This window comes from Tachypleus tridentatus, chromosome 1 (assembly GCF_004210375.1).
Source record: "Tachypleus tridentatus isolate NWPU-2018 chromosome 1, ASM421037v1, whole genome shotgun sequence".
NCBI lineage: Eukaryota > Metazoa > Arthropoda > Merostomata > Xiphosura > Limulidae > Tachypleus > Tachypleus tridentatus.
The window spans coordinates 108,468,579-108,481,087 of record NC_134825.1 but is presented as its reverse complement, the minus strand read 5'-3'; the positions used below and the strand labels follow the sequence as shown (position 1 = coordinate 108,481,087).

The window sequence follows — 12,509 nt, the reverse complement described above, 5'->3', positions numbered from 1 at the left end:
CATACCAACATGACATAAATTACTTAATATAAATAAGAATTAGTTACATTTAACTGAAACCATACCAACATGACATAAATTACTTAATATAAATAAGAATTAGTTACATTTAACTGAAACCATATTACATATAAATAAAATTAGTTACATTTAACTGACATAAATTACTTAATATAAATAAGAATTAGTTACATTTAACTGAAACCATACCAACATGACATAAATTACTTAATATAAATAAGAATTAGTTACATTTAACTGAAACCATACCAACATGACATAAATTACTTAATATAAATAAGAATTAGTTACATTTAACTGAAACCATACCAACATGACATAAATTACTTAATATAAATAAGAATTAGTTACATTTAACTGAAACCATACCAACATGACATAAATTACTTAATATAAATAAGAATTAGTTACATTTAACTGAAACCATACATGACATAAAACATGACATAAATTACTTAATATAAATAAGAATTAGTTACATTTAACTGAAACCATACCAACATGACATAAATTACTTAATATAAATAAGAATTAGTTACATTTAACTGAAACCATACCAACATGACATAAATTACTTAATATAAATAAGAATTAGTTACATTTAACTGAAACCATACCAACATGACATAAATTACTTAATATAAATAAGAATTAGTTACATTTAACTGAAACCATACCAACATGACATAAATTACTTAATATAAATAAGAATTAGTTACATTTAACTGAAACCATACCAACATGACATAAATTACTTAATATAAATAAGAATTAGTTACATTTAACTGAAACCATACCAACATGACATAAATTACTTAATATAAATAAGAATTAGTTACATTTAACTGAAACCATACATGACAACATGACATAAATTACTTAATATAAATAAGAATTAGTTACATTTAACTGAAACCATACCAACATGACATAAATTACTTAATATAAATAAGAATTAGTTACATTTAACTGAAACCATACCAACATGACATAAATTACTTAATATAAATAAGAATTAGTTACATTTAACTGAAACCATACCAACATGACATAAATTACTTAATATAAATAAGAATTAGTTACATTTAACTGAAACCATACCAACATGACATAAATTACTTAATATAAATAAGAATTAGTTACATTTAACTGAAACCATACTAACATGACATAAATTACTTAATATAAATAAGAATTAGTTACATTTAACTGAAACCATACTAACATGACATAAATTACTTAATATAAATAAGAATTAGTTACATTTAACTGAAACCATACCAACAACATTACTTAATATAAATAAATTACATTTTAATATAAATTACTTAAATTAGTTACATTTAACTGAAACCATACCAACATGACATAAATTACTTAATATAAATAAGAATTAGTTACATTTAACTGAAACCATACCAACATGACATAAATTACTTAATATAAATAAGAATTAGTTACATTTAACTGAAACCATACCAACATGACATAAATTACTTAATATAAATAAGAATTAGTTACATTTAACTGAAACCATACCAACATGACATAAATTACTTAATATAAATAAGAATTAGTTACATTTAACTGAAACCATACCAACATGACATAAATTACTTAATATAAATAAAATTAGTTACATTTAATGAAAATACTAACATGACATAAATTACTTAATTTAACTGAATTAGTTACATTTAACTGAAACCATATCAACATGACATAAATTACTTAATATAAATAAGAATTAGTTACATTTAACTGAAACCATACCAACATGACATAAATTACTTAATATAAATAAGAATTAGTTACATTTAACTGAAACCATACCAACATGACATAAATTACTTAATATAAATAAGAATTAGTTACATTTAACTGAAACCATACCAACATGACATAAATTACTTAATATAAATAAGAATTAGTTACATTTAACTGAAACCATACCAACATGACATAAATTACTTAATATAAATAAGAATTAGTTACATTTAACTGAAACCATACCAACATGACATAAATTACTTAATATAAATAAGAATTAGTTACATTTAACTGAAACCATACCAACATGAGATAAATTACTTAATATAAATAAGAATTAGTTACATTTAACTGAAACCATACCAACATGACATAAATTACTTAATATAAATAAGAATTAGTTACATTTAAGTAAAATCATACCAACATGACATAAATTACTTAATATAAATAAGAATTAGTTACATTTAACTGAAACCATACCAACATGACATAAATTACTTAATATAAATAAGAATTAGTTACATTTAACTGAAACCATACCAACATGACATAAATTACTTAATATAAATAAGAATTAGTTACATTTAACTGAAACCATACCAACATGACATAAATTACTTAATATAAATAAGAATTAGTTACATTTAACTGAAACCATACCAACATGACATAAATTACTTAATATAAATAAGAATTAGTTACATTTAACTGAAACCATACCAACATGACATAAATTACTTAATATAAATAAAATTAGTTACATTTAACTGAAACCATACCAACATGACATAAATTACTTAATATAAATAAGAATTAGTTACATTTAACTGAAACCATACCAACATGACATAAATTACTTAATACAAATAAGAATTAGTTAGATTTAAGTAAAATCACACCAACATGACATAAATTACTTAATACAAATAAGAATTAGTTACATTTAACTGAAACCATACCAACGTGACATAAATTACTTAATACAAATAAGAATTAGTTACATTTAACTGAAACCATATCAACATGACATAAATTACTCAATAGAAATAAGAATTAGTTACATTTAACTGAAACCATATCAAAATGACATAAATTACTCAATAGAAATAAGAATTAGTTACATTTAACTGAAACCATACTAACGTGACATAAATTACTTAATATAAATAAGAATTAGTTACAGTTAACTGAAACCATACCAACATGACATAAATTACTTAATACAAATAACAATTAGTTACATTTAACTGAAACCATATCAACATGACATAAATTACTCAATAGAAATAAGAATTAGTTACATTTAACTGAAACCATACTAATATGACATAAATTACTTAATATAAATAAGAATTAGTTACATTTAACTAAAACCATACTACATTAAAAAAATTACTTAATATAAATAAGAATTAGTTACATTTAACTGAAACCATACTAACGACCTAAATTACTTAATATAAATGAGTTACATTTAACTGAAACCATATCAACATGACATAAATTACTCAGTAGAAATAAGAATTAGTTACATTTAACTGAAAACATTCCAACATGACATAAATTACTTAATATAAATAAGAATTAGTTACATTTAACTGAAACCATACCAACATGACATAAATTACTTAATACCAATAAGAATTAGTACGTTTAACTGAATCCATATCAACATGACAGAAATTACTTAATACAAATAAGAATTAGTTACATTTAACTGAAACCATACTAACATGACATAAATTACTTAATATAAATAAGAATTAGTTACATTTAACTGAAACCATACTAACATGACATAAATTACTTAATATAAATAAGAATTAGTTACATTTAACTGAAACCATACCAACATGACATAAATTACTTAATATAAATAAAAATTAGTTACATTTAACTGAAACCATACCAACATGAGATAAATTACTTAATATAAATAAGAATTAGTTACATTTAAGTAAAATCATACCAACATGACATAAATTACTTAATATAAATAAGAATTAGTTACATTTAACTGAAACCATACCAACATGACATAAATTACTTAATATAAATAAGAATTAGTTACATGTAACTGAAACCATACCAACATGACATAAATTACTTAATATAAATAAAAATTAGTTACATTTAACTGAAACCATACTAACGACCTAAATTACTTAATATAAATGAGTTACATTTAACTGAAACCATATCAACATGACATAAATTACTCAGTAGAAATAAGAATTAGTTACATTTAACTGAAAACATTCCAACATGACATAAATTACTTAATATAAATAAGAATTAGTTACATTTAGCTGAAACCATACCAACATGACATAAATTACTTAATATAAATAAGAATTAGTTACATTTAACTGAAACCATACTAACATGACATAAATTACTTAATATAAATAAGAATTAGTTACATTTAACTGAAACCATACTAACGACCTAAATTACTTAATATAAATGAGTTACATTTAACTGAAACCATACTAACATGACATAAATTACTTAATATAAATAAGAATTAGTTACATTTAACTGAAACCATACTAACATGACATAAATTACTTAATATAAATAAGAATTAGTTACATTTAACTGAAACCATACCAACATGACATAAATTACTTAATATAAATAAAAATTAGTTACATTTAACTGAAACCATACCAACATGAGATAAATTACTTAATATAAATAAGAATTAGTTACATTTAAGTAAAATCATACCAACATGACATAAATTACTTAATATAAATAAGAATTAGTTACATTTAACTGAAACCATACCAACATGACATAAATTACTTAATATAAATAAGAATTAGTTACATTTAACTGAAACCATACCAACATGACATAAATTACTTAATATAAATAAAAATTAGTTACATTTAACTGAAACCATACTAACGACCTAAATTACTTAATATAAATGAGTTACATTTAACTGAAACCATATCAACATGACATAAATTTCTCAGTAGAAATAAGAATTAGTTACATTTAACTGAAAACATTCCAACATGACATAAATTACTTAATATAAATAAGAATTAGTTACATTTAACTGAAACCATATCAACATGACATAAATTACTTAATACCAATAAGAATTAGTTACATTTAAGTAAAATCATACCAACATGACATAAATTACTTAATACAAATAAGAATTAGTTACATTTAACTAAAACCATACTAACATGACATAAATTACTTAATATAAATAAGAATTAGTTACATTTAACTGAAACCATACTAACATGACATAAATTACTTAATATAAATAAGAATTAGTTACATTTAACTGAAACCATACTAACATGACATAAATTACTTAATATAAATAAGAATTAGTTACATTTAACTGAAACCATACCAACATGAGATAAATTACTTAATATAAATAAAAATTAGTTACATTTAACTGAAACCATACCAACATGAGATAAATTACTTAATATAAATAAGAATTAGTTACATTTAAGTAAAATCATACCAACATGACATAAATTACTTAATATAAATAAGAATTAGTTACATTTAACTGAAACCATACCAACATGACATAAATTACTTAATATAAATAAGAATTAGTTACATTTAACTGAAACCATACCAACATGACACAAATTACTTAATATAAATAAAGATTAGTTACATTTAACTGAAACCATACCAACATGAGATAAATTACTTAATATAAATAAGAATTAGTTACATTTAACTGAAACCATACCAACATGACATAAATTACTTAATACAAATAAGAATTAGTTACATTTAAGTAAAATCATACCAACATGACATAAATTACTTAATACAAATAAGAATTAGTTACATTTAACTGAAACCATACTAACGTGACATAAATTACTTAATATAAATAAGAATTAGTTACATTTAACTGAAACCATACCAACATGACATAAATTACTTAATATAAATAAAAATTAGTTACATTTAACTGAAACCATACCAACATGACATAAATTACTTAATATAAATAAGAATTAGTTACATTTAGCTGAAACCATACCAACATGACATAAATTACTTAATACCAATAAGAATTAGTACGTTTAACTGAAACCATATCAACATGACAGAAATTACTTAATATAAATAAGAATTAGTTACATTTAACTGAAACCATACCAACATGACATAAATTACCTAATACCAATAAGAATGAGTTACGTTTAACTGAAACCATATCAACATGACATAAATTACTTGATAGAAATAAGAATTAGTTACATTTAACTGAAACCATACCAACATGAGATAAATTACTTAATATAAATAAGAATTAGCTACATTTAACTGAAACCATACCAACATGACATAAATTACTTAATATAAATAAGAATTAGTTACATTTAAGTAAAATCATACCAACATGACATAAATTACTTAATATAAATAAGAATTAGTTACATTTATCTGAAACCATACCAACATGACATAAATTACCTAATATAAATAAGAATTAGTTACATTTAACTGAAACCATACCAACATGACATAAATTACTTAATATAAATAAGAATTAGTTACATTTAAGTAAAATCATACCAACATGACATAAATTACTTAATATAAATAAGAATTAGTTACATTTATCTGAAACCATACCAACATGACATAAATTACCTAATATAAATAAGAATTAGTTACATTTAACTGAAACCATACCAACATGACATAAATTACTTAATATAAATAAAAATTAGTTACATTTAACTGAAACCATACCAACATGAGATAAATTACTTAATATAAATAAGAATTAGTTACATTTAACTGAAACCATACCAACATGACATAAATTACTTAATACAAATAAGAATTAGTTAGATTTAAGTAAAATCACACCAACATGACATAAATTACTTAATACAAATAAGAATTAGTTACATTTAACTGAAACCATACCAACGTGACATAAATTACTTAATTCAAATAAGAATTAGTTACATTTAACTGAAACCATATCAACATGACATAAATTACTCAATAGAAATAAGAATTAGTTACATTTAACTGAAACCATATCAACATGACATAAATTACTCAATAGAAATAAGAATTAGTTACATTTAACTGAAACCATACTAACGTGACATAAATTACTTAATATAAATAAGAATTAGTTACAGTTAACTGAAACCATACCAACATGACATAAATTACTTAATACAAATAAGAATTAGTTACATTTAACTGAAACCATATCAACATGATAAAAATTACTCAATAGAAATAAGAATTAGTTACATTTAACTGAAACCATACTAACATGACATAAATTACTTAATATAAATAAGAATTAGTTACATTTAACTGAAACCATACTAACATGACATAAATTACTTAATATAAATAAGAATTAGTTACATTTAACTGAAACCATACTAACGACCTAAATTACTTAATATAAATGAGTTACATTTAACTGAAACCATATCAACATGACATAAATTACTCAGTAGAAATAAGAATTAGTTACATTTAACTGAAAACATTCCAACATGACATAAATTACTTAATATAAATAAGAATTAGTTACATTTAACTGAAACCATATCAACATGACATAAATTACTTAATACCAATAAGAATTAGTTACATTTAAGTAAAATCATACCAACATGACATAAATTACTTAATACAAATAAGAATTAGTTACATTTAACTAAAACCATACTAACATGACATAAATTACTTAATATAAATAAGAATTAGTTACATTTAAGTAAAATCATACCAACATGACATAAATTACTTAATATAAATAAGAATTAGTTACATTTAACTGAAACCATACCAACATGACATAAATTACTTAATATAAATAAGAATTAGTTACATTTAACTGAAACCATACCAACATGACACAAATTACTTAATATAAATAAAGATTAGTTACATTTAACTGAAACCATACCAACATGAGATAAATTACTTAATATAAATAAGAATTAGTTACATTTAACTGAAACCATACCAACATGACATAAATTACTTAATACAAATAAGAATTAGTTACATTTAAGTAAAATCATACCAACATGACATAAATTACTTAATACAAATAAGAATTAGTTACATTTAACTGAAACCATACTAACATGACATAAATTACTTAATATAAATAAGAATTAGTTACATTTAACTGAAACCATACCAACATGACATAAATTACTTAATATAAATAAAAATTAGTTACATTTAACTGAAACCATACCAACATGACATAAATTACTTAATATAAATAAGAATTAGTTACATTTAACTGAAACCATACCAACATGACATAAATTACTTAATACAAATAAGAATTAGTTACATTTAAGTAAAATCATACTAACATGACATAAATTATTTAATATAAATAAGAATTAGTTACATTTAACTGAAACCATACTAACATGACATAAATTACTTAATATAAATAAGAATTAGTTACATTTAACTGAAACCATACTAACATGACATAAATTACTTAATATAAATAAGAATTAGTTACATTTAACTGAAACCACATCAACATGACATAAATTACTCAGTAGAAATAAGAATTAGTTACATTTAACTGAAAACATTCCAACATGACATAAATTACTTAATATAAATAAGAATTAGTTACATTTAACTGAAACCATACCAACATGACATAAATTACTTAATACCAATAAGAATTAGTACGTTTAACTGAAACCATATCAACATGACAGAAATTACTTAATATAAATAAGAATTAGTTACATTTAACTGAAACCATACCAACATGACATAAATTACTTAATACCAATAAGAATCAGTTACGTTTAACTGAAACCATATCAACATGACATAAATTACTTGATAGAAATAAGAATTAGTTACATTTAACTGAAACCATACCAACATGAGATAAATTACTTAATATAAATAAGAATTAGTTACATTTAACTGAAACCATACCAACATGACATAAATTACTTAATATAAATAAGAATTAGTTACATTTAAGTAAAATCATACCAACATGACATAAATTACTTAATATAAATAAGAATTAGTTACATTTAACTGAAACCATACCAACATGACAAATTTTAATGAAACAAGGGATCGTCTAGTCTGCCCCATTCATCAAACTAACATTTTTTTTAATGACCCAGACTTAGTCCTTATTGTTCAAATATTTATGAAGACTACACAAGAATTCCCTTGAATTTATTGTATCTACCACATATGAAAACAATTCATTCCTAAATACTAAATACTCTGTTAAAAAAAAGTATCTGAACTGGAAATGATACCTACCCTGCCAAAAGTTATATGTGTGTCCCCAAGGTATGATTAAGTTAATAAAGTACGATACATTGATATTATCATCTTCCTTGGCATTAAACTTCTCAATAATATTTACTCTAAGTTTTCCTTTTTAAAAAGTAACTTTCCAATAGCTTAACCAGTCCTATTATGACAACTTTTCACTGCCTGGTGTCATCATGATACACCACTTCTAACAGTTGAATATTCTTACTAAAGTAAGGAGGCTAAAATTGAATACTGAAGTGACTTAGAGAACCTTCCAAAGGGACTTTGTTTTAAATTTATTATTAACCACTAATGGGATGGGAAACATTTTGAAAACAATAATCATTCTTTAATTTGGTTTCATATTTTGTCACCCATTAAGACAAAAGGAAATGAAATGTCATTTCTCAATTTTCAAAATTTATTTGAGACCATTAGACAAGACTTTTCATTGATAAAGTGGGTTGTTATTAAAAGATGATAACAGCTTTGGGAATTACTACATGCAAGTTTCTGATTGGTAACATATATATAAAATTAAATGTAATGATCAAAAACAGGAAATAGCTTCTGCAGGTGTTAAACAAGAAATAAAGAAACCTTAACGGTGACTTCCCTTTACTTGCACAGTGGCACATAATTTTACAGTTAGATTCTATAAATGAATTCACAAAGAAAAAGATAAAACTTATTTTATGAAATGAAAAGTTTCAGTTACAAAAACTAACAGTTTGGATTTTGTAATATCTTTCAAAAATAGAACATTAGACTTTTGGTCTTTAAAATTCTAAATTCTTGGTAATCTTGTACAACTACGACCCTTTATCAAGCTTTAAATGCATCTTTTCTGTAATGTTCAACTTAGAATCCAGCATTTCATTTTTAATGGATGTCATGTGATAATTAAATACAATGCTTTTTTGTGTTTTTTTTTGCAAGTATGCTTTTGAATATGTTGTAAAAAAATTAATATATATTTAAGTAAAGGATTATTTTCAGATCAAAATCAGATATCAATATTCATTATAAAAATATAAGAAACAACACAATTGATAATCTGATTTCTAAGCCGAAAGCCAAGTATTACCAATGAATACTGGACGTCTACTATACAGTGCGATGTGTAAGTAGTATTACTATTAATAATCACGTTTAACTAAAAGAGAGAATTTCTCTAAATTCCAATAACTGAACTACAATTCTTCATTAATAATTGACTGTATTGTCTGTAGTTTGACATTTATAATTCGAAAGATAAACGTAATGTTTCAACACGGTGTACATATGTGTAAATTATTAATACTGAATAATACTGTACACTATTATAACCAGTTGTACTATTTTTAATATAGGTATAAAGGCGTTCCTTTATATTGGTTTATTTTGGGTTTAAGTTGTTGTGTAAGTAAGGCTTCTTTAATTTTGTGTTTGTTTATGTTTGTTTCTTTATTTAGTATTTGAGTGTTTTCTATGGTTATGTTGTGTTTATTTGACTTGCAGTGTTCGAATCAAATATCATTTCTGAACCTCAAAATTACAAGAACCAACACACAATTCAAAACAGAAATCCACTGAAAAATCACCCATACTGGACTATACATTCCTTGGGACAGAACACATGAAACAAAACAAAAACTCAACATTCTAAGAAACCAAATAAACACAGCCATAAAACTATGCTCACCAGATAAAATTAACAATGAATTAAACAAAATAAAACAATACTTCATCAACATCAATACGTTTCCTCCACAAACCATAGAAAACATTATACGCACACACCTAGACAGAAAGCAAAATCAACCAACTAAAGTAAATATATCTCACAAATCAAAAAATCACGAAACCATATACTGCTGTATACCATATATTCCTGACATCAGCAAACAAATAACCAACATTTGGCAAAAATTAGTAACAAAATATGACATTCAGTTAATACCAAATTTATTCAAAAACCAGGCACAAAACTGAGGTCTATACTATGTAAAACCTACACTGACAAACACCACACCAACATTATTTACAAAATACAATGTGATAACTGCCACGACTTCTATATTGGAGAAACAAGTAGAAAAATGGAAACCAGATTAAAAGAACATAAAAAGTCACCTTCACACGTTTTCGAACACTGCAAGTCAAATAAACACAAGATAACCATAGAAAACACTCAAATACTAAATAAAGAAACAAACATAAACAAACGCAAAATTAGTTGTACTACTGTTACTTGTTAGTAATAGTAAGATTACTTTTATTGATAAATTATCACTATTAAAACAACGTAGTAGAACTGATTAGGCTAGCGTATCTATACTCGGTATAAACAAATATTTATTGTGAACATACAGTACTACCTAATTACTTTAATTACACCAATAATAACTTTAGTGCACATCATTAATTTTTGACATAATAAAATGCACTATGCTTTAGTCTATAGTATAACGCATACAACACCTTTCTATCTATCCATTGGCATTATCGAATAGAAGTATACTCTTCCGGTACACAAAAGGGCATTTTTATTGCAAGTTTACAAACAAACAGAAACGTTGATACTTTATAAATTTGACTTTAAAAACAAGATTTCTTGCTGTTCTTTATTTTTTTTTTTAAACGTTATTGTTAAAGTCTAATTACATCTCTAGAACGACAGCGACACGTTACTGATATTAAACTCCTGAAAAATAAATAAAATAATATTTAAGTTACACAGGACAGGGAAAATAAAACAAAATGTTGAGAGCTAAATACAAATGAGAAATATCTATTTTAATTTATATTAAATAAATACTGCTGCAAATGAAATAAATTAAATTTGCAAATCAATTTAATAATGGCAATAAATAAAGATATTAAGTAAGCCACGATGCAAGCCAAACTGCTAACATTTACCACTCGTTCAACTGAACTTAAAGTGACTCCATCTTAATTTTCAAAAACAATTGATAATCAAAAAAACGATATTAAATCAGCTACTACATAGGTCAAGCTGATGATATTAGGTCCAGCCTGACCAGATGTTTAATGCGCTCGGCTCTTTATCCGAGAGTCGCGCGTTCAAATCCCCACCATACCAAACATGCTCGCCCTTTCAGCCGTGGGAGCGTTATATAATACGATCAATCTCACTATTCGTTGGTAAAAGGGCAACTCAAGAGCTGTCCTTGTATACTGCTAAATTAGCGACTGCTAGCGCAGATAGCCCTCGTGCAGCTTTGCCCGAAATTCAAAAACAAACAAAACACACCATACAAAACATGCTTTCACTTTCAACTGTGGGTGCGTTGCAATTTGTCGGTAAATCCCACTGTTATTTAGTAAATGAGTAGCCCAGGAGTGGGTAGCGCAGATAGCCCACGAAATCCAAAACAAACTGAAAACACTTAACA

The 12,509-nt window shown here is 24.2% G+C and overlaps 1 protein-coding gene across 5 annotated transcripts in view; it reads right to left on the bottom strand.

Moving 5' to 3' along the window:
- Window positions 1-11,846, bottom strand: part of LOC143257617 (uncharacterized) — a 58,736-nt gene extending 46,890 nt beyond the window's left edge. For 4 of the 5 annotated variants that reach the window (XM_076516617.1, XM_076516626.1, XM_076516636.1 and 1 more), the window contains exon 1: window positions 11,575-11,837. The gene's annotated coding sequence lies outside the window, so the exon portion shown is untranslated. Of the gene's footprint in view, window positions 1-11,574 lie in introns of all 5 variants that reach the window. The other variant, XM_076516657.1, reaches the window with a different exon arrangement.
- Between the last annotated feature and the right edge of the window lie 663 nt (window positions 11,847-12,509).